The 25011-nt window shown below is 39.8% G+C and overlaps 1 protein-coding gene across 8 annotated transcripts in view; it reads left to right on the forward strand.

Annotated features, from left to right (window-relative positions):
• HS3ST5 (heparan sulfate-glucosamine 3-sulfotransferase 5) overlaps positions 1-25011 on the forward strand; it is a 296033-nt gene that overhangs the window by 185908 nt on the left and 85114 nt on the right. The window contains exon 4 of one of the 8 annotated variants that reach the window (XM_070449929.1): positions 4471-4729. The exons of the other annotated variants lie outside the window; for them this stretch is intronic. The gene's annotated coding sequence lies outside the window, so the exon portion shown is untranslated. The remainder of the gene's footprint in view (positions 1-4470; positions 4730-25011) is intronic. 8 annotated transcript variants of the gene reach the window in all.

Below are 25011 nucleotides of genomic sequence, written 5' to 3' on the forward strand. Positions count from 1 at the left end.
GATTGTCTAGAGTACATTGTTTTAATAAATTATCAATATGATTCTCTAGTAATTTGGGGTTTATTTGGTGCCTCCTCTAAGGATTAATTCCACTGTCTTCAAAATGTTTTTGTATAATAATTATTTTACTGTACAAATGGAAAAATCAAACCATAGTGAAAATAAGTTCAAATGATTCATCCAAGATGATGTGAGAACAGAAAAATCTATCTTTCCTGTGGATTCAGTGTACTATGTAGGTAAAATGAAACTAGAAAGAAATCAATATTTTTTTTCAGTTGTTTATGTTTAATAAAAATACCCAGTGCCAAGCAAATGCAACATTCTTCCCTAGAATGAATACACACGTACACACAGACACACACAGACACAAACACACACACACACTCTGTTGCATTATATATATATCAATTACTTCAAAAAGCAAGTGTCATTTTAATATTACTTAGACACTGTTTTTAGTGCATCAAGTAAAACTTATTGTGGGTTATAATATTAAGTCATTCCCCACTTAGCATTGTTAAGAATATTTATGATCTAGTATAGAACAAAACATATTGTTATCCATTTTCCTCAGCTTTGTTATAAAAGCATTCTCCAGTTGTTTTCTAGAGATGGATGTTGTCAAAGTTTGATGGTAATTTATGTTGTCAGTCCATTAAGTTGATTTTATGGCAGCCAACACAACTATTGTCCATTTATGAGAAACCCGAGGACCATGCTAGGTCCTGGCGAAGGCCGTTTGATACCTGCCCTCTCATATGGCTGACCTTGAGGGGAGTTGAGTTTGGTAATTTATGACAAACACCATCTAGGAAGACCTATTTGCAAGATTCACTGTCATTTAGTGCTAAATGATCATTGCTGAGTCCAGAGACAATCTGAGCTCCTGACAGAGCAATCCCATAAAAAATATTGCCTACCCACCCAGGTGTCCTTTCCAATTATCTGGAGTAGAAATTAATACTTTTAAAAGCTGCTAGTTTTTGAAAGGTTATTACAATTTATTCCAGCGGTTTCTTTTGCACATTATGATGAATTAGTTTATTACGCCATTATTTTCCATGTCAGCTTTTTAGAAGATTGAACCATAATGTTGAAACATTAGTGTGAATGGCAAACATACTATTTTACAGCTGAGTAATATATTTCTTTGAGAAAAATGTGTTCAGTTTTTAATAACAGGTAATTTTATGTTTATGTTCCCTAATGCTGTTGTCAGGCATTATTTATTTCTGTTTGGTACGAAGCAGAGAACTTTCTTTTAAAATGTTACTGGTGGTTTAGGCAGATTTTAGAGTCATACTAAGAATATATTACTTAAAAGTAGAAAATATAAATTGTAAGTGTTTTTCCCTGAAAGCTAATATTTTCTAAGGTTTTCTTGACACCAGTTTAATGTATGATTATTACTCTCAGGGAGAATAATACTGCTGTCTCAATTTTTTTCTCTAAATGTAGTGGGTGGGGAGGTGGATTTTTTTCTTTGTTTTTCTATGGTTCTAAAAAGTTCCAAGTTTTTCTTTAGCAAGAAAGCTTTTATCCTAAATGAGTTGTAGTTTCATAAATCATTTACAGGTACTTTGTAAATAATATTAATTAGTACTTTAATTGAGTTTTTTTCAGTCATTCTTCTCTATTATTGTCTACTAAAATTATAAAGAAGTATAGGTTATTTCCTATTTACCAGGTATTAAAAAAATACTCATTTTGCCTCTATATGACAAAGATTGATTAGATGTATTCTAAAGAGTACTCATGTGCTCCACTTTTATTCATATAGCAAATATTTGGGGATCCTTGTTACGTGCCCGGCATTATAAACTATGTGCAGTTGGGACAGAACCAGAGCAACATTTGAGAAATGGGTTCTTTATTTCTGTTACAATTATTTTTATTCCTACAGTTTAAAAAATACAGCTCCACAAATTCTGAGTCTTGAGTAAACTGAGCTTATAAACAAATTTGGTAACACTTTGGAAGCTTTATATTTGCAACCTCCAATCCCACAAATGCTTGCCAAACGAAATAGTATTTTTTGTATCTCATCAAACACATTTGTTTCTTTAGCAAACTTTTCAATATTGAGGTATTTATTCTTGTTGATATGACTGAAACGAATGTTAGTTTAAGCAGAATTAAGATTTATAACATTCCATAAGTTTTTCTGAGTGTGCCAGAGAATTTATTACAGTCTGATAACAGGAGTGTTAAAGTTTCATTATTCCAGGGAGTGGAATTTTATTGAAGTATGGTATACATATAGGAAAAATGCACACTAATAAGTATATAGCTCAATGCTTGGTCACAAAGTGAGCAGGTCTGTGTAACAGTTCTCAAATCAAAAGACAAAAGTCACCAGCATTCCAGCAAACCCCATGTCTCCTTCCATCTACAACCTCCCACCCCAGCTCCAATAACCATTCTTCTGAATTGTGACATCTTGGATTATACTAGGCTCTCTTTTGAACTTTATATAAATAAAATCATGATACAATTACAGCATCTTTTGCTCAGTATGTTTTCAAGATTCATCCACTTGGTTGTATGTAGTTGTACTTCATTATCACTGCCACATGGTATATTTCTTCATTTAAATATACCATATTTTATTAACCCAGCCTACACTGATCACTAGATTGATTACAGTTTAGGATGACTGCCAAAAAATGCTTGTATGAACATTAACATATTTATCACTTGGTGAAAAGTGAAAGCATTTCTGTTAAAACTATCTTAGAAGTTGAATAGCTGTATCTCAAGATAGGTATTGGTCCAGCCTTCATAGGTACTGTCAACCAGAGTGCTGATAATCTCTTACACTTTCTATTTTCCTTTGGACCCCAAACTTTAAAATAATTGGAGAGAATTGGAGCGAATAATTTCTACATTTCTTTCAGGCCAAGAATTCTGTAATTCAGTACTTGTTTACAGTGGTGAGCACTGGCATCAATTTCAACAAAAGGCAAATCATGAGAATTTGCTATTTGGTTTTCCATTTTATTTCTCTATTTGCATTTGCATCTGGATTTGACTGTTAATGAACCTGAGCATTCACATTTTATGCTAAGTAATGAAATTACACTAATTGCTATAGAGGAGCTGGAAAGTTTTCTGGTTTACTCAATCATATTTTTTCATGTAACACAGAATACTTTTTGCCAGGCTAATGGTAATAACTAGCTAAATGCAAAACAGTCTCTCCCTTCAATATTCCTGGTTATTTTCACTGGAGTAAATCAGAGATTGTAGGTATACATCTCTTTTGCTATTTTACACAAAACAAGTATTCAGTACCTTTTTGTTGAACACGTCCATTTTGTTGAATTGGGTTTTGGAGGGGAGGAGGACTTTGGGGGTTTCATAGAATCCTGGTTCTGCCAACTGAATTTGGTCAAATTATTAATCTCCCTTAGTCTTATTTTCTGCATCTGCAATGTGGAGAAATAATAAACCTTGTCTCATAGATCACTGTAAGAACAAGTAATGTAGCATGTGTGAAACATTTCACACAGTGCCTGCACGTGATACCCAATAAATACCAGGTGGTGTTATTGTTGTCTTTTTTTTTAAGATGGGTATTCTTCCAACCTCTGTCTAAAATAGTGAAGATTCCATTGTTCATAATTTGTGTATAGGCAGATATGCTATAAAGTCAATCAGAACCTGACAGATTTTATTCTTCTTCCACAAATGTGTATTGAGTATCTACTGGGTGCTGTGTACTATGCAAGACCTGACTAATTCACCGTCACCAGTCCAGACACTGCCCTGGGCATACAGAGCTGATCTGCTTGCAAGTCCTTACATAGTGAATGTGTGGTGGGACGAGGCATGAAGGGGAAGTCCAGACACGATGGATTCCAGAGAAGGGGCCCCTCACTCCAGGAAGTCTTCATGGAATAAGTGACAGCTCAGCTAACAATTGACAGATGCATAAGAGTTAGCCAGCTAAGGGAAGGTAGGGAATGAACAGGAGCTAGGGCATACCAGGCAGAGGAAACAACATGAGAAGGCTGGAAGATTTTTCAGGAAGACTAAAATTTAGCAGGCTAGGTATGGGGACAAGAAAATGAAATGTGTCTAGAAGAAAGTGGTGAGGCTAAAAAGGCAAGGAAGGGCCAATCCATTAAGACCACCTGATACGAAGAGCTGACTCATACTCCAGTACTTTGGCCACCTGATGCAAAAGTGAAAGTGAAAGTTGCTCAGTCACATCTGACTCTCTGCGACCCCATGGACTATACAGTCCATGGAATTCTCCAGGCCAAAATACTGGAGCGGGTAGCCTTTGCCTTCTCCAGAGGATCTTCCCAACCCAGGGATATAACCCAGGTCTTCTGCATTGCAAGTGGATTCTTTACCAGCTGAGCCACAAGGGAAGCCCAGGAATCCTGGAGTGGGTAGCCTATCCCTTTTCCAGCAGATCTTTCCAACCCAGGAATCGAACTAGGGTCTCCTGCGTTGCAGGTGGATTCTTTACCAACTGACCTGTCAAGAGCCAACTTATTGGAAAAGACCCTGATCCTGGGAAAGATAGAAGGCAGGAGGAGAAGAGGATGACAGAGGATGAGATGGTTGGATGGCATTACTGATTCAATGGACATGAGTTTGGACAATCTCCAGAAGATGTGAAGGATGGGGAAGCCTGGTGTGCTGCAGCCCGTGGGGTCACAAAGAGTCAGACATGACTGAGCAACTGAACAGCAACAATTGAATGGTTTTAAATGTGAGTATCTTGATCAGATTTGTATATTAGAAAGACCGTTGTTGGTGCAGAGTGAAGACTGGATTGGGTGTGAACAAGACAGGAGGCAGGAAGACAAGATAGGAGGTTGGGACAGTAAAAAGGGTGGAGGTACCAGCAATCTAGATTTAGGTCTCAACAGTGAAGATGGGGAGAGGAGGACGGATAGAAAGTAGCTCACATCTAGGATGGCACCCATAGTCCTGACATAGACAATGGGATGGACCGTCATAGTAATCCCTGAAGGAAGAAAACAGAAGGAAGAGGAGGTGAAAAGCAGAAGATGGATGCATTCCAGTGGGGCTTGTTTGGTTTGAAGTGCCTGTGTTATCTAAGGTGCAGACCAGTAAGTGTTGAATAAATAACATGCATTCAGGAGAGAAATCTTAGACGAAGATGTAAATAACATGCTTATTGCAGCAGCCGTGTACATGGGACAAGTTGCTTAAGCAGAGTTGAGGGTGAGCAGATAAGACCTAAAACAGTGCCCTGAGGAAAAGGCATAGTTATGATATAATTGGAAGAAGAGGTGCCTTAAACAACTCTGAGAGGGAATGGCCACAGAGGTGGTAGGAAAATGTAGATTGTGGTTATAGTGATGGCCAATGGGATAAAATGCTCTTGGAAGAAAAGAATGAATGGCAGTGCTGGCAGGTGCTGCCAAGTTGTGGAATGAGCTGGATATTGAGACATGTAACCACCAGATTGGGTGACAAGAAAATTTGTGGAAACTTTGCTAAGAAGAGGTTGTCTTTGAGCAAGTTGAATTGCAAATAATAAATGGAAACATAACAAAGATTTAATGACATTTCAGGTAAATGTGATGACTAAATAGCATGTTATATAACTAAGTTAGTAAGGTAATTACTCTGAGATCTGTTAAATACATATTTAAAACTAAATACAGTAACTACAAAATACCTACCACTTTAATCATGCTTTATTTTTCCAAAATGGGTTTTCATAACTGGTGTAATATATACATTTGAATCATAAAAATGTTCTTTAGAAGAATATAGATAAATATACTAATCAAATTGTTAGAAACTCACCTCTTGATGGAACTCAGCTAAGAATTCTCAAGAAACAGGAATGGGGTGAAGGAGGACATTCCTTTTAGAGAAACTCCTTTTGGAGACTTTTTGTTAATGTTGGAAAGGATAGCAGGTGGAAAAAGAGCAAAGAGGAATTCCAATAACAAGGAAGCTTCCTGTCCTTTGTTGATGTTCAGTCACTAAGTCGTATCTGACTCTTGCAACCCCATGAACTGTACCACACCAAGCTTCCCTATCCTTCACTGTCTCCCAGAGTTTGCTCAGATTCATGTCTATTGAGTCAGTGATACTATCTAACCATCTCATCCTCTTCCACCCTCTTCTCCTTTTGGCTTCAATTTTTCCCAGCATCAGGGTCTTTTCCAATGAGTCAGCTCTTCACATCAGGTGGCCAAATTATTGGAGTTTCAGCTTCAGCATCAGTCCTTCCAATGAATATTTGGGGTTGATTTCCTTTAGGATTGACTGGTTTGATCCCCTTGCAGTCCAAGGAACTCTCAAGAGTCTCCACCATCACAGTTCAGAAGCATCAATTCTTGGGTGCTCAAACTTCTTTATGGTCCAACTCTCACATCTGTACATGACAGAGAAAACCATAGCTTTGACTATATGGACCTTTGTTGGCAAAGTGATATCTCTGCTTTGTTACACGCTATCTAGGTTGGTCATGGCTTTTCTTCCAAGGAGCAAGTGTCTTTTAATTTCATGGCTGCAGTCATAGTCTGCAGTGATTTTGGAGCCCAAGAAAATAAATTCTGTCACTGCTTCCAATTTTTCCTCATCTATTTGTCAGGAAGTGATGGGACTGGATACCATGATCTTAGTTTTTTAAATGCTGAGTTGTAAGCCAGCTTTTCATTCTTCTCTTTCACCCTCATCAAGAGGCTCTAAGTTCCTCTTTGCTTTCTGCCATCAGGATGGTATCATCTGTATATCTGAAGTTGTTGATATTTCTGCCAGGAATCTTGATTCCAGCTTGTGATTCATCCCAGCCCAGCATTTCACATTATGTATTCTGAATATAAGTTAAATAAGCAGAGTGATAGTATAGAGCTTTGACAAGCTCCTTTCTCAATTTTGAACCAGTCCACTGTTCCATGCCCAGTTCTAACTGTTGCTTCTTGACCTGCATACAGGTTTCTCAGGAAACAAGTAAGATGGTCTGGTATTTCCATCTCTGTAAGAATTTTCCACAGTTTGTTGTAATCCACACAATCAAAGGCTTTAACGTGGTCAATGAAGCATATGTTTTTCTGGAATTCCTTTGCTTTCTCTGTGATCCAACAGATGTTGGCAATTTGATCTCTGGTTCCTCTGTCTTTTCTAAACATCGCTTGGACACCTGGAAATTCTTGATTCATGTACTGCTAAAGCCTAGCTTGAAGGATTTTGAGCAAAACCTTACTAGCGTGCTAAATGAGCATGATTATACGATAATTTGTACATTCTTCAGTACTGTTCTTCTGCTGATTTTTCCAAATTTCCTGGCATATTGAGTGCAGCACTTTCACAGCATCTTTTAGGATTTGAAATAGCTTAGCTGGAATTCCATCACCTCCACTAGCTTTGTTCATAGTGATGCTTCCTAAGGCCCACTTGACTTGGCACTCCAGGATGTATGGCTCTAGGTGAGTGACCACACCATCATAATTATCCAGGTCACTAAGACCTTTTTTGTATAGTTCTTCTTTGTATTCTTGCCACCTCTTTTTAATGTCTTCTGCTCCTGTTAGACACTTACCATTTCTGTCCTCTATTCTGCCCATACTTGCATAAAATATTCCCTTAATATCTCCGATTTTCTTAAATAGATCTCTAGTTTTTTCTATTCTATTATTTTCCCATTTCTATTATTTCTATTATTACTTCTTTGCACTGTTCACTTAATAAGGTCTTCTTTTCTCTTCTTTCCATTCTCTGGAACTCTGCACTCAGATAGGTATATTTTTCTCTTTCTCCCCTGTTTTTTCTCTTTTCTTTCCTTAGCTATGTGTAAAGCCTTCTCAGACAACCACATTTGCCTTCTTGCATTTCTTTTTCTTTGAGGTAGTTTGGCCACTGACTCCTATACGGTGTTGCAAACCTCTGTCCATAGTTCTTCAGGCTGTCTGTCTACCAGATCCAATCTCTTGAATCTACTTATCACCTCCAGTATATAATCATAAGGGATTTGATTTAGGTCATACCTGAATGGCCTAGTGGTTTTCCCTACTTTCTTCAATTTATGCCTGAATTTTGCAATAAGGAGCTGATGATCTGAGCCACAGTCAGCTCCAAGTCTTGTTTTTGCTGACTGTATAGAGCTTCTCCATCTTTGGCTGCAGAGAATATGATCAATCTGATTTCGGTGTTGACCATTTGGTGATGTCCATGTGTAAAGTTGTCTCTTGTGTTGTTGGAAAAGGGTGTTTGCTATGACCAGTGTATTGCCAGTGTGTTCTCTTGACAAAACTCTGTTAGCCTTTGCCTTGCTTCATTTTGTACTCCAGGGCCAAACTTTCCTGTTACTCCAGGGACCTCTTGACTTGCTCCTTTTTCATTCTAATCACCTGTGAAGAAAAGGACATCTTTTGGGGGTGTTAGTCCTAGAAGTTTTGTAGGTCTTCATAGAACTGTTCAACTCAGCTTCTTCAGCATCAGTGGTTGGGGCATAGACTTGGATTGCTGTGATGTTGAATGGTTTGCCTTGGAAATGAACTGAGATCATTCGGTTGTTTTTGAGATTGCACTCAAGTACTGCATTTCAACTCTTTTTTTGACCAAGAAGACTACTCCATTTCTTCTAAGGGATTCTTGCCCACAGTAGTAGATATAATGGTCATCTGAATTAAATTCACCCATTCCCGTCCATTTTAGCTCACTGCTTCCTAAGATGTCAATGTTCACTCTTACCATCTCCTGCTTGACCATGTTAAGGTCCTGCTTGATTCATGGACCTAACAGTCCAGGTTTCTATGCAGTATTATTCTTTTTAGCATTGAACTTTACTTTCGCCACCAGACACATCCACAACTGAGCGTGGTTTCTGCTTTGGCCTAGTAGCTTCATTCTTCCTGGAGCTACTAGTAATTGTCCTCTGCTCTACCCCAGTAGCATATCGGACACATACTGACGTGGGGGACTCATCCTTTAGTGTCATATCTTTGTGCCTTTTCATTCTGATCATGGAGTTCTCGAGACAAGAATACTGGAGTCGTTTGCCATTCACCCCTCCAGTGGAACCACGTTTTGTCAGAACTCTCCACTATGACCCATCCGTCTTGTGCACAGCATGGCTCATAGCTTCATTGAGTTATGCAAGCCCCTTCGCAGTGACAGGGCTGTGATCCATGTCCTTTCATTTACATATATGCAGAGTCAATCTCGGAGAGAGAATAAACTCCTTGGAGGAAAATTCAGTGATTCATTGTTGTGAGTTAAGAGGACACTTGTTATAAATCGTAAGCCAGAGAAACAAGTTCTGTTTCCCCTGCCCTGTTCCACTGTTGAAAATTAATTTTCCTCAGGATTTTTTTCCTGGTGGCTGTTATTTACAGTATTATCTACCCAGACCACTCTTTCATTTCCACCAGCAGCTCCTGTTGGGGAACCAAGGTTAAAGCATAGCAAATGAGTTTTGGAGTGTGTAGGAAGGCTATGTGAAAGCACTGCTTCCAATTCATCTATCAATGTGGGATGTGTTTATCCTCACATTTTGCATCAGGTGCAACCCCAGTTTAATGTGTGAGATTTGTGTTTAAAAGTGATGGGGAGGGAGGGGGGAGGGGGGATCACAATGGGGAACACATGTAAATCCATGGCTGATTCATGTCAATGTATGGCAAAAACCACTACAATATTGTAAAGTAATTAGCCTCCAACTAATAAAAATAAATGGAAAAAATAAATGAATTAAAAAAAGTGATTTGAAAAGGATCATGTTTGGGGAGTTTTTCCTTTTAAAAATATGTAAAATCACGTAGGTGGATAGTATGGCTCCTTTCATGGACAGGGCATGTTCCCACAGTTGCTTCAGTGTTCAGGAGCAGAGCTGAGGGTCTGGCTGCTCTGTGGAGCTGTTGGTCTGTGGCAGGGCTATGCAGGGCAGCCCTCACCCTCGTCTTCCGCCTCCTCAGTGAGCACCCCTGCTCTGGGCATGGGGCATTCTGTTCTCACTTTATTTCCAGCAGAGCCCTGAGGTTGACACTCCAATTATATTCACTTTACTGAAAGGAAAATTCAGCACTTGAGAAATTAAGTAGTTTTTCCAAGTATATAACTAATAAATAACAAGACCTGGGTTCAATCCCAGGTTTTTCCACAATGACATAATGGAAATAAAGAGTGATGTGCTTGCTTTGTTAGTTTTTGGTTTTGGTTTTTTTGGCTTTTACTTTCTTTCCAAGTTATGAAGGAGAACAGAAAACTAATATTGTGTTCTAGCACAGGCTTCACTTTTCTTTTTTTCTCCTTTCTTTCAATATTCTTTCTTTTCCTTTATTCTATATGTCTATTTATATTTTATTACTTATCTCTGTTTAGTTCACTCACTCAGTCATGTCCGACTCTTTGCAACCCCGTGAACCACAGCACGCCAGGCCTCCCTGTCCATCACCAACTACTGGAGTCCACCCAAACCCACATCCATTGAGTCGGTGATGTCTTCCAACCATCTCATCATCCCCTTCTCCTTCTGCCCTCAATCTTTACCAGCATCACGGTCTTTTCAAATGAGTCAGCTCTTCGCATCAGGTGGCCAAAGGATTGGAGTTTCAGCTTCAACATCAGTCCTTCCAATAAACACCCAGGACTGTTCTTTAGGATGGACTGGTTGGATCTCCTTGCAGTCCAAGGGACTCTCAAGAGTCTTCTCCAACACCACAGTTCAAAAACATCAATTCTTTGGTGCTCAGCTTTCTTCACAGTCCAACTATCACATCCATACATGACCACTGGAAAAACCATAGCCTAGACTAGACGGACCTTTGTTGAAAAAGTGATGTCTCTGCTTTTTAATATTCTGTCTAGGTTGGTCATTACTTTCCTTCCAAGGAGTAAGTGTCTTTTAATTTCATGGCTGAAATCACCATCTGCAGTGATTTTGGAGCCCAGAAAAATAAAGTCAGCCACTGTTTCCACTGTTTCCCCATCTATTTGCCATGAAATGATGGGACTAGATGCCATGATCTTAGTTTTCTAAATGTTGAGCTTTAAGCCAACTTTTTCACTTATCTCTGTAGACCACTTAAAATTGAGGAAGAAGAGAGATATTTTATTAAGAGATAAAGAGATATATTAAAATTTAGTACCATAATCAAACAGGATATTTAATTGAGTCAAACACATTTATGTTAAGCATGAGATATTATTCCACAAAATAATTAGCATAAAGTTGTTCAACAAATGCTTCTTTAAAAAAAAGAAGAAAAAAAATGAAAAAAAAAGAAAGTTTATTTTATTTTTATTAGTTATTTGGCTGCTCCAGTTCTTAGTTGCAATATGTGAAATCTAGGTCCCTGACCAGGGATTGAACCTGGGCCCTCTGCATTTGGAGCACAGTCTTAGCCACCAGACTACCAGGAAAGTCCTAACAAATACTTCTTGAGCACCTACTGCTTATACATATAGGGCTGTCCTGTGTGCTGGGTCAAAGGTAGTACACAAACCAGATGGCAGTGGCCTGCCTTCCTGGAGCTGACATTCTAGGTGGGAGTTGAGGATGAAGAAGGTAGACAATAAACACATGTATAACAAGGAGAGTTGTGAAACAGAAGGCAAAGCCAAGTAGAAAGGGAGTGCCAAGGGGATGGGAGGAGAAGGATCGTCAGGGAAGACATGTGATGGAAGACAGTCAGGGAAGATGCTTTAGATGAGTTAAAGGTTGATAGAAACCACAGGGAGCAAACCCTGAGATGCACTGCATCTCAGGAAGAGGAAGCCTGACCAGAAAACCCAGAGTCAGGGACTTGTCAAGCGTTTGTGTGTTCCTACGTCTGCCTTCTTCCAGGCCAGGAGGCCAGGTGACCAAACTGAATAGGTTAGGGGAATGGAGAATGGCTAGGGAGCTACTGAATCAGACAAACATGGTAATAGGGCAGATGGTCTGACGTCATAGGGTCCTATAGGCCATGTAAGAACTTTATTCAAATCTAATAAGCAAATCACATTTAGAGTAAATATTGCTTTAATAATGTCCAACCCAAGTTTTATGAGTTTACTCCTCTTTTAGGTGTCCTTTCTGTTAATAAATAGATTCATTTGAATGATTTGTCTTGAAGCCAAGGAGAGCAGGATCAGAAAATAAGCAAGCTGCCACTCCTGTCTCCTTCCCCAGGGCAGGCTGCAATAAAAGATCACCAATTTCTCTGGTCTCGCTGCGGAAGATCAGAGCTCATCATGAGATGAACCACTCCTGGCATATAGCCTTTCACTCGCAGATTTTTCCATCTCTGCTCCCTCACCCACTGCCATTTATTAATACCCTGAAGTTCAGGAACCAAGTCTCCAGCAGCTGAATTTTCTTCTGCTTCTGCCCACTTGCTTGACCTAGGAAATAAAACCCACTGTCATCCTCTGTGCTCCTCACTGAGCCCCCTTCTGACCCTGTGTGCATTCAATCCACTTGAGTCTCCTAGGTAATTCCTTCCTGCTCACTCTTGCCCACTTGAAGGGACCTGTACAGCAAAAATCTGAAGGTAAAATAATCTTGACCTTTCTGAGTCATGGATTTCTCAACTACAAAATGGACCTGATCTTTCCCAGCCAGCAGAATTGTTATATGAGGTAGTAGCTATTAATAAAGTGATTGTGACTTTCCAGGTGAGTCCTGGATCTAATAGGAGAAAAAGGAAGGCAAAAAGATGATACCAGGAACTTAAAATAGACTAGTTTTTTGTACTTGTATCATAGTCTTACCATACTGCCACCTCTGAGTCCAGAAGAGTTAACTAGAGTGAGGTAACACAAAATATGTTCAAGACCAAAGCTTGATCTCTCATCAATATGGTGTGATTGGGGTCTGCCTCATTGAAAACATGAATATGAAAGTGGGCATCAGGCAATTCCTGCCCTTAAAAAGTGGCCAAAAGGAAGAGAATATAAATGAAGATATAGAGACAACATTTGGAAAATTAGGTATAACAGAATTCCAATAGAATACATAAATAATCCAACCTCTTGTCACTTAATAGGGGATTGTTGAGCATTATTCTGTTAGCTATGCTAAGGCAGAGCAGACTCGGTGTCAGGGTCTCGCACAACCCATCAGCACAGGACATCCAAGAGGCTACGTATCAGCTGTAAGTTCTCTGAGGAAGTCTAAACTAAACAACAGAGGCCACTCTGAATGGCAGCAATCATGTTACCACTAACACAGACGTGGGGCAATAAAGGGGTGTTTTGATGGACAAGTTAAACAGAGAGACTGGGAATATTCAAGTACATGTGTAGGGCCTCAACCATTCGCTGGGATTAAGACTTCAACTCTTTGTAGAGTCAAGAGGGACCAGAGGATTTGGAGGAGACTGGGACCAACACGGGCAAACTAAGAGTGTGGAAATTATTAACCAGGCCTTAAGGCAAATTCAGTTAGCAAAACTGAGATCCAATAAATCAAGACAAGGTAGCAAAAGCTACATGATGCCAATCCTGTGACCCTGCATCCCTTCCACCTGAGGTGGGCCCTGACTGGTGCCTGCGTCTGGGAGCTTAGGCCATAGGCAAAAGAGGCAGAGAACCCAACTAGGGCGTACCCCGTCATCTGACAAGCTCTTAGCAAAATCCATGGAGCCTCTGGATTTTCTTACCCTGCGAGATGATATTCTGAGAAAATGAGAAAAGTCAATCTGTAAAGTTGTTTGAGAGTTTCAAATTCTTTATATAAACCAATTCTTGCTTAGCTCATATAGTTACAGAATTATTTTTAATTATCTAAAGTCTCATCTCCAACTGAATTTTAGTGACTTATGTCCTGAAAAACTAAAATTCTGGAGTCACAAGTAAAGACATTTAGAATGCAGGTGTGTTAATAATAGTTAATGAAGCCTAAGAGTGATGTGTGCTGTGCATATTTGAGTACACTGAGAGAAACACAATTGTGAGCTTGCAAAGATGGATTCTTTTTCTTTAAAAATAGAAGAAAATTGTGTGCTAATGTTGAAAATTAAGACTAATGTTATCTTTTGAATAAATCAAGGAGCATAAATGGGAACTTGCCAATCTACAATTAACTCAGACACAGAATAGGAGACAAGAGGAGAGCAGAATGTTGTGGAGTTGGAAAAGAACGACCTTATAAAAACTGGCACAAGAACTTATGTTTTCATACTTTAATTTACAGTTTGCAAAGTGTTGATATAATTTTCTACATTTTATATAATTTGATTGTAAGTGTCTTCTTTCAGAGGAGTTTTGAGGATATTGGAATTTATTGGGCAAATGCTTATTCAAAAGCAAATGGTTATTCGTCTGCTTATTGGCTTCCAGAGAGAGCTTGTGCTGGTTCATTTAGGCAACTGGAATCCTGTCCACCAGAAAGCTAATCAACAAGATGGCTAGTTACATTTATGAGTATTTCTTTTAGAGGCATTTAGTTTCAATCCCACAGATGGTAGCTGCAGTCCATTAGTCTCTGAGCCAAGCTTTTCCATGTCCTGTTGTACTTAGCAAGATTGCTATTGGAGTAACACAATTATTCCAAATTCAGTGAGAATCATCGGGGCTAAAACAATGCTATGTCATAGCAATTTAATCCCAGCTCACCTTCCCCTTTACTGAATAAACAATTGAACACCTGCTGAATTCTTTTCCACATAATGAGAACATCTGAGCAACAAAGATCAAAGAAAAGTGACATTTGATCTTAAAGCCAATACAAGAACCCCATTATAGAAAAGATTTTATTACATGGTTTCAGATAGCCATTCTGTGAGTCAAATCATGCTGCCCAGAATAAGCAAAACCCCCAAATCCTGACTCAGTATGGTGAGTTTATAAGCCTGTACCTCATCAGGAGCATTTTCGGTGTTTGATTCAATCAAAATTAGCCTTCATTTGAATGACTTGAAAAATGATCATTTAAAGTTTACAGGAGCAAGGGAATAGTTGTTTCCTGGTTTTTAATAATGGTTTACACAAGCAGTAAAATATGTGAGATGAAAAGTTATTAAAGATGTTTATCTTCCCCGTTATACTAGAATTCCCACTTTCAAGAATAAGCAAAATACTTTGAGTTTTGAAAATGTCCAAAACACAAGTTTTCCAGTGTAATTCACAGAAAACACCTTGACTGTTCCTTCTGGTTTTTTTCTTGATGCTTATAATGGATAAATAAATATGACCATCAATAACAATGCTTTCTTGTAGGATTTATTGTAACTACTGAGTATATCTCCTGCAGTCAGGTTTTACCTCCTTATCTAAGCCTTTTAAAAAATATATATTGTGAATTACAGAATCCAGTCCCCCTCACCTTCTCCCACCATACCCAAATAATTTATGAACCCTCATATTCTTCACAAAATCTCTGAAGAATGAAAATGAAGTAGGGCTTTCCCCTCCAGTCCTCCATATTAATGTCTAATTGCAACAGCTTGCTACATTCTCTGCTCTGTACTTGTGTATTTTCCTATATATGAAGTAAACACTTACCTTGTACTTAGTCAAAAGGACAGCCAGGTCTATATATGTTTGCTTATGAGATTGCCCATCTTAAAAATTTTTAAGAGGCAAACCCTGAACAACCATTGTTTCATACTATGTCAGACTGGAGCCTGATGGTTCTTGTTGGTGTTTTATGTTTATGGCTGTATAGACTTAGACTGTGTAACATCTAGATATGTGTGCATGTTATAACAGTCTCCACAGGACATCCAAAACAGTTCAACAGATTGGAAGTGTTGTTAAATTAATTCTATTCAGGCAGCAATAGTGAGCAAAGGACTAGTTTTCAACAAGAGTACTTCATGGTAGCCAAGAAAAATATAATTATCCATTCCTTATTCCCTACTGAATACAAACTCTCATGTCTAAACACTAAGCCAAGAGTACCAGAGCATCCTCTTGGCAAAAATGGTCATTTGTCATTTAGCTAACATGTTCATTTCACCAGCATAGGGCAACCTATCAGTTTCTTCTTGATACTGGATGACGCAGAATTACCAAGATTTTTTGTTCTTCCTGTTGTTTAGTCATTAAGTCATGTCTGATTCTTTGAGACCACATGGAATATAGCCCACCAGGCTCCACGGTCCATGGGATTTTCCAGGCAATAATACTGGAGTGGTTTGCCATTTCCTTCTCTGGGGGATCTTCCTGACTAGGTATAACAGTACTTTAATTCATTCAAGACTACCTTTCAGTAGCTGATAAAAATGAAAAATTTTATGTGTGTATTGTACTTTTTTACATATAATTTCAGAGGGTGTGATATACCCCAGATTCAAAATTTCTGCTGACCTAAGAGTTTATAATGTCTAGAAAAATGACTTTGTGATCCTTGGAACTGAAATTGCAAATTATTCTAGAGATGATGCATATATTTGTTCTTTTATAAAACATACTGAATCATTCTGAAACCCTGATTTCATGCATTGGGATAAAGGAGGATATATTTGCTATACTAAAGAGATCCCAAACAACAGAAGCTTACATATAATAGAAGTTCATTTCTCACTTTCCTGACTATTTGGAGTGATCAGTTCAGGTCAGAAGGGTGGTTCTGCCCCATTAGATTATGTTCCTTCCATGTTGTTTTCCATCATCTTCATCGTGGTTGAAGCTGCCAGTGCTCCCATCAGTGGAAGAGCAGACATGAAGGGCAGTCAGTTTTCCTTTAAATAAATGATGTGAAGTAGCACGTGACACTCAGCTCACATGCTGTTAGTGGGAATCCAGTCGCAGGACCGCATCCAGCGGCAAGGAAGGCTGGACGCAGTCTGTGGTGGTCCCTATCCAAGTGTGTGCCTCTGGGTGGCCAGAGACCCAGGAGCTCTTGAAGTCCCCCCCAGTCTTTGCACCCAGCACATGGTCATGTACCACTTTTCCCATCAGGAGCAGAGATGGCTCCCAATGTGAAATGGTTTACATTTTGTCACCTGTAAACAGTCAATTTGTCTGGCTCTACCCATCTTCCTTCAATACATAATGTTGGTGGAGGAATAGAACAACTACAATAAAAGCATTCCTTTAGAAAAGAAATCATGAACACATGTAAATCCATGGCTAATTCATTTCAATGTATGACAAAAACCACTGCAATGATGTAAGGTAATTAGCCTCCAACTAATAAAAATAAATGGGAAAAAAAAAAAGAAGAAGAAAAGAAATCAAAGGAAATCCATTCCAGTGCCAAAATTCTGATGACCAGGAATTTCTGGGACTCGCTACCCTCCCTGGGGCCCTGCCCCCTTGAGCAGGCCCTCTGGGAGGTTCTTTGTCCAGTGTTCTCCTTAGTCAGATCCGAGGTAAGATAGAAAGAATACCTTCTTTGGGGCCTAATTTGAGACTGGATGATCACAGGCTTTTATGGGCCAGATTTCTGCTTTCCTAGCAATGAGTCTCTCAAAATTTAATCAGGTTAGACTAGTCTCTGCCGTGAAAACAAAGCCGATTACTTTCTTGCTTTGTTTTAAAACTCCAGTCCCCTTTAATGGCAATCACAGATGATCCTCTCCAACATCCTACTTTGCTGTCTTTGTAATCAATCATCAGAGCAAGGCTACCACAGACAGCTTCATGTAGATCTATCATTTAAAGAGAAGAGGCATATGTAGAAGCAGAAGCCACTGAATCAGGTTATTTCTGTAAATATTAATGGAAATGCTGAAGGCAATCTTATTTCCAGACCAGACTAATTTTGTCTGTTAAAAATGATGAGGCTTCGGAACCATTTTGTTAGCCCATCTCCAATAGCAATTCACTTCAGTGCAACTTAAGGAAGATGTATCTGCCTTTCAGCTGCCCATCGATTTAGAGGCATTAAGGCACAACGGTAACAACCCTTTTAAAGTCACTTTCCACAAATTTGTTAAATTCAGCCGTGGTGGATACAACTCTACAGTCAGATATAGCCAGCCCAGAGCGAACCCCTTTCCTTCCATGGTAGAGCCTTCCCATGGCACAGTCACACACGCATGCCCTCCCCCAAGCAAGTCCCCAGACGGCCAAGACTGAGCTCCTACTTCTGCATCTGCTGTATGTGTTGGCTTTGGTGCTCCCCACCCTGCCTGATTCACTTTCCTGGTCCATCCCACCCAGCTTCTGCCTTAAACCAGGACCCAGAGAGTCCAGGCTTACTGCTGGAATCATTCCAGATGACACTGGAGATGAAACTGGAAGCATACTGAGAGGTTTTGAGAAGAGATTTTCTGTAATAAAGAAACTCTGTTTCTGAAAAGATGATGAAAATCTTTACAAGGTGTTGTTTTGTTTTGCTTTGGCGAGGCAACCTTTGAGCCATGTGTGAGAAAGGACTGGCATGTGCTGCGGGGACCAACATGGAAGGACAAAGCCACACCTTGAATCTGGAGCTTGAAGCAATATGGACAAAACCCAGAACAAAATCTGTATAAAAAATATGAGGTCAGGTTCAAAGCTGAGAGTCTCGGGGTAAACCACGAGGAATGCTAAAAAGTGAGGGTCCAGTCAGGGACAAAAACCAACAAGGCATAGAGGAGCTGGGGTGGAGAAGTAGGCGAGTGAGTATGATTTCCAGGAGCATCAGTCGAGCATATTTGAGGGGCTCAGGCTCTATGGGCACAGGTGTGCCTTCACCTGCTAATGGCTCCTGCTGTTCGGGTCCTAAGTAACAGCAGAGTTGTGAGCCAGGGAGACACAGACATCTACAGAATAGCTCTTATATGCCAGGCACTCTCAGAGGATCTACAAAGTTTGCTCTTTTAATTCTGGCCGTACAACTTTAAGTAAATGTCAACTGAACACTTTACAGATGAGGAAACGGAAACATAGTTCAGATCACATAGCTAGTAAGTGTCAGAACTTAGTGCCCAGAGCTACCTGATGCCAAAGGCTTTGCATTTGTCATCTAGCAGAGGTGAGAACATGTTTAAGAGGATCCGTGAATTTTCTGGGCACAGTCAATTTCTGTTTCTCTGCTTTTGTCCTGTGGACATAATGGGGTAAAAGCTATCTCTGAGAAAGGATTTCTCTCATTAAATGGGCATGTTTGGTTAGACTGTAGGAATCTTAATATAATTTAATTTTAACTCTCTAAAATAGACCATCCTGTATTTTATCAAAGATAGTCCGAAGGCTGAAACAGACTTTTCTCTGTGATGTAAGCAAAAGCCTTCATCAGTCTTTGATTTTGTGAAATTTCAATCTGTGAGCAATGACTGGTGGGGGATTCAGTTAATAATGTAATCATTTCATTAAATGTATTGGTCTTAGGTTATCCAATTGCATCCTGCCAATGTTTGGGAACACAGCCTGCTTGTCTTGGGATAGTCCAAATCAGAACGAAAGTCTTTCAGCCTAAAATTACAGAACAGCAGTTTTCCTGATACTCAAATCATCAGTCTTGTCAGGAGTAGTTACCCGCCAGGCAGTTCAGGAATGGAGTGGAGGTGCTGAGCACACTGCCCCTGGGAATGCCTCAAGTGAGTCTGCATTGCCTGCCAAACTCTAGTATTGAAATAGCAACAGAACTGTGTACCTAATCACCCCTTATTCTGCCATGTCCATGAGCAGAGCGCCTCAGAGTAACACAAATCTCAAAGAAGAATGGAGCAATGATTGTACACAGTGATCTCTCACTGAATACAACATGGGTGTTGTTAATAATGAGAATCACTATTTTTCAATCAGACATTTATGTACTGCTTATGATGTGCTGGGTATTGTTCTGTGCTCTTTATGGATATTAACTCATTTAACTTTTACAACAGTTGCGTGAAGGCGGAACTGTTATTATGCCAAAGTTAGAGATCAGAAACTAAGGCATAAACTAGTTAAGTAACTTATGCAAAGCCACAGACCTAGTAAAAAGCAATTCCTATAAGCTCCTTGTTGGAAGGGCGATGATGATAAGGCAGGTGTAATAATGAGTGACAAGTACTTTGAGATTAGTGAAGGGAGAAGAGAGAGCTTAGTAACCTCACATGTGTTACCTACACCGTTTTAAGTCACTATACTGCTCCCTGTAGTCACCATCTTGTATCTCACCTACTTCAAAAAAACCTGAAAAATTTTCTCTGTGAATATATTTAGGTGAGGGATCTGTGATGATGAGATAGGAAATGATGAGTGAGATGGAAGAATAACTTTTACCTAAAAAGAGCCCAAAGGCGATGTTTCCCTTCAGTGGAGCACTTGTCCCATGCCCCTGCTTACCTCCCATAGATAGACAGACTTCTAGGAAAGCCTGACATGGTATTATTCCTTGCATAGAGTTTATAAGACTAGATCAATTAAATATGGTTATTTTAGCCCTTCTTCTGAGACTTCGAAATAGTTTTATTATACTGAACACTTTCCTGTAATGGCATTTACTAGTCTGTGATTTTCCTATAAGGCAAAAGTGACTATCATGCTTTTTGGTGATATAATTATTCATCTTGACAGTCACATTTCCAAAATTGCCAATTTAAATTCTATTTGGCTCACAAGTTTTACATTTTCCCCACCTACCTTCACAGTCACCACCCCCTCCTTCCTGCCTTCCTCATCTCCCAGGACACAGGTGCCTGCCACATGACCACATTCAAAGAGTTTCCTTGTGGAATTCGTTTTTAATGAAAAAGACAAAGAAAGAAGGTTGATGGCATTCGTTCTCTGATATTACTTGATTTTACTAATTCCTTTCATTGGTTTGCCAAACCCAAACTGTAGTTCCTGTTTGAACGAGGCTTGTTTGAGACTTTTTAAACCCTAATCGCTCTTGTACAGTGTCTATAAAATGACATGTTTCCCACGTCCTCTTCTGAGGATTCCATACAAAGCAGGGAAATGGTCACATTTGAAATAACTAGGCAATGATGTTCCGAGTCAAAATGCTTAATACATAAGAATGATAGAGAAAGAAAGGCAGTGCAAGAACATTAAAGGATAGGGTCTCATTTGCAAGAGAGAAAAAGAAGAGACAATATGGAAACCAAGAAATACCATGTGTATTACTGACGACCAGATGAAGGGGATGAAGGGGAAAAGTGGGATGAAAAGTGAAGCAGGGAAGTATTCATTTTATTCAGATTATGTGAGGGTCTAAGAATCAGTTGAATCCTCGGGCAGTCATCGGCATGGTGCGCCTGGGTACAAAGCAGCAGACGAACAGTCATCTTCGAGCACAGACATGGCAGAGTGGGAGGCGCTGAGCACGCTGGCTGGCCTGCCCGTGATCACCCGACAAGAGCTAGCCGGCGGGAAGGGCAGACTCACCTCCTCTGTCTCACCTTCCGAATAGCCTCTGCTGCCTTGTCATGTTCCAGCTGAGTTTCATGCATTTGGTGTTGTACCTATTGTTAGAATGAAAATTAAAACCGTCAGACTTGGGCGGCTGGGGTACATTTATAATTTATCACCTTCCTTTATAGTTAAAAAGAACAACCAGGGAAATGCAGCTTAGCTCTCACTCACAAACTCTCAGCACTGCGTGAAGCGTGCTTGGGCCTCGTAGGACAGATATACTGCACACATTTAGCATATTTATTTCTCCCCTTATGGAACTTTTTCTTATCCTTGGTATGCTTAGCTTTAAATATATTCAGAGGCTATAAATATTACATGGAATTTTGAGATCTAAAAAATAACTTCTTCATCACTGATTTACTGATAGGCTGCAAAGAACAAGTTTAGTATCTATATTTACATGATAAAAATGTTCAGTTAATACACCAGACTGTTTTTAGCCATCCATGGCAGTGCTATGATTACATTTTGATCCTTGAGTGAAAAAGGAGAAAAGCGAAGCAATTTAGAATGATCCCAGGTTTCTGTCATCAATTGCTGGTTAAACAGAAATTCACTGAGGCTGGGAAGGTAGGAAGAGATGCTGGTTCCCAGCAGTAAAGTTGTTGAGTACGTTTTAATGAAGGTGTGAAGCCAGATACTCACTTCCTTGTCCTTCTGATATTAGAATCATGTATAGCATATATTTTCAAAAGCTCATTTTGGTCCTCATATGCACACAAATAATAGCTACCATTTATTACTTGATTTGCTCACCTTATTTAATCCTTATAAGAACCATGTGGGTATTTTTCTCGATTTTACAAATGAGAAAATTAAAACAGAGACATTAAATAACTTACTCAAAAACCACACTGCTGATAAACGCAGAGTTGTCTGGTTCCAAAACCCTTGTCTGTTGCACATTTGTAAAATAGAAGATATGCCTTTTTTTTTTTTTAACTTGAGTCACACTTCTCCCTGGTGACTCAATCCCAGAGTAGCCCTCTCAAAGCTCCTCTGTCCAAGATGCTCTTCCCTAGGCCCTTTAAGTGATCTGAACTTGCTACTAGTGCCCTGGGTCAGGTGCTCAGCCATGGTGAGAGTGGAGTGGAATCAGTAATATCCAATGCCTTCTAAAGCTTCAGTTTTACAAATGAATCTTAGAATATTGTAACAAGTGAGGGTAGGCCAACCTTGGAGATGTTCTAATGCATCTCAAACATCACAAATTCTAGCCAGTCACACACCACCTTCATTTCAGCCGACCCATCCACCACTTTTACAATTATTTAATACATCGTTTAAATAAACTCTTTAATATTAAATGCATTTATTATAAAAGGAACTTTTACATCACTATTTGAAATGGAAAATCAGTGCACTTTCCATAAATTGAAGTGAGCCATTAAAAAATACAGACAAAGCAAAGTAATGTTATTAAATCCTAGCCAGATATGGCCAAAATCCTTTGAAACTGATAGCCAGGGTTTTCTTGTGCTGCATAGTTGAAATTGTTTGGGGATATTAAAGACATTGTAGCATCAAACTAAGACTTTTCTCCTTGAATAAACAGGAGGATTAAAAAAGGAATTAGAGGGAAATAACTCTTACCCCAGGTTGTTCAATGTTATTTAATGCCAAAACCCTGTGTATGGATTACAGTCATCTCTAGCATAACCAGTAGTCTGTATTCATCACTTGGAAAATTCAAGTTGTGTCTATTTCCCACATTTTACCAAAAAAGAAACCAGATCCAGAAAGGTAAAATGATTTTCCACCGGCACTTAGTGGATGTTCAGTGAATGCATAAATGAACTATTTGGACATATTCGGGCTTTTTAATCGAATGTGGGCTCTAATTTTGTTGCTCTCACTTAATGTCAGTATGATCAAAACCTACTTGGTCTATTGACACCCGGCAGTGTTTTTGCTAATATTGCATATTGCCTCATAAGTTGAAGATACTGCATAAATAGTAGCTAAAGAGCTGGATACAAATTCTGCAATAGTTTCAAGTTCAACAAACCAAACCTAACATGGAGTTGGAAATTCAAGATGTATTAAATAAGCAACAGGGTATGAATCTTTACATGGATAGGAATCTTGTTGTATTTTTCATTCTGAATTCAACAATTACATCCTACTTGTTTATTGGGATTTTATATAGTATTCTTGGGCTTCCCTCGTGGCTCAGCTGGTAAAGAATCTCCTGCAGTGCGGGAGACCTTGGTTCAAGCCCTGGATTGGGAAGATCCCCTGGTGAAGGGAATGGCTACCCACTGCAGTATTCTGGCCTGGAGAATTCCATGGACTATATAAGTCCATGGGATCGCAAAAAGTCGGACACCACTGAGCTACTTTCACTTTAAATGTTAGTTTATTGGGTACCTTTTCTATTTGCCTATCTAGAGCAGATCAAAGATAAATAGGATTACTCATACAGAAGATAAAGTTATCTACAGAGGCCTCCTCTGCCTTCCTTGAAAAATTTTCCCCCTTTATCCCCCATGCTATTGGAATGAGTTAAAATTCTGGCTCATCATGGACTCTTCCAACTGCTTTTCCAGCTTGCTTCAGTCTCCTCACCCATATTTGCCTGAGACTGGCTGAGATTAAGCGGTTATGATAATGCATCCCAGATGGTCTTGCTGTTCAACAGCAAAGCTCAGAGATCGTTGAAAACAAAGCTGAAACAAAGTCATTGCAGTAAAGATGAAAGAAGAGTGGGGAGAAGATTTGGGCAACATGGCAAAGATATTCCTCCAAAACGGAAGGATGCTCCCTGCTGCCATTTCTGTGGTGCACACAGCCTGACTCTGTGGTCCAGGAGTGGAGTCTGCAGAAATGTTCCCTTTAGCTCAGCTAGTAAAGAATCTGCCTGCAATGCAGGAGACCCCAGTTCGATCCCAGGGTCAGGAAGATCCCCTGGAGAGGGGATAGGCTACCCACTCCAGCATTCATGGACTTCCGTAGTGGCTCAGACAATGAAGAATCCACCTGCAATGCAGGAGACCTGGGTTGGGACGATCTCCTGGAGGAGGGCATGGCAGCCCACTCCAGTGTTCTTGCCTGGGTAATCCCGACGGACAGAGGAGCCTGGTGGGCTGTGCAGAGTCGGACATGACTGAGCAACTAAGCCCACACTGTACATTTAGCAGAAGAGCACTATAGGTGGGTTATGCCCAAAGGGCTTGAAGGGTGGCATTTTCAGTCATTTGATCTCATAAGTTAGCTAAGAAAGAAGTTAAAGTGCACGTAGTATGCTAGGGCACTCAGTCACATCCCAACTCTTTGCGACCCCATGGACTATAGTCAGCCAAGCTCCTCTGTCCATGAGATTATCCCGGCAAGAATTCTGAAGTCGCTTGCTGTTTCCTTCTCCAGGGATCTTCCTGACCCAGAGATCAAACCCGTGTCTCCTGCATTGCCGCGTGACTTCTTTACCTCTGAGCCACCTGGGAAGCCCCTGAGTACATGAAAGATGTTCCTAAATGGTCACCTGCTCGTTCCAGTCCAGTTTCTCCTGATTCTGGCTTCTGTTTTTAAGTCTCACCTGACTTCTCCTGATGTCATGGCCTTCTGCCTTCCCCCAAATCCCATCATTTTAAGCAGCAGCCACTCTACCAGCAATTGCAGACAAGATCTCATTAACCCAAATACCTTGCTTCTAACTGTGCCAAGTCACCTTTTTTGGAGAACAAAGGAAATCTGAAAAATGACCTTGTGAAGAGAATGTTCTTTTTTAAGTTCAAATTCAGTAGTTAAAACCAATATACCTCTCACTTCATGAAGTTGGTGACTCTCTCCTAGCCCCAATACCTAGGA

This window comes from Odocoileus virginianus, chromosome 19 (assembly GCF_023699985.2).
Source record: "Odocoileus virginianus isolate 20LAN1187 ecotype Illinois chromosome 19, Ovbor_1.2, whole genome shotgun sequence".
NCBI classification, from domain to species: domain Eukaryota; kingdom Metazoa; phylum Chordata; class Mammalia; order Artiodactyla; family Cervidae; genus Odocoileus; species Odocoileus virginianus.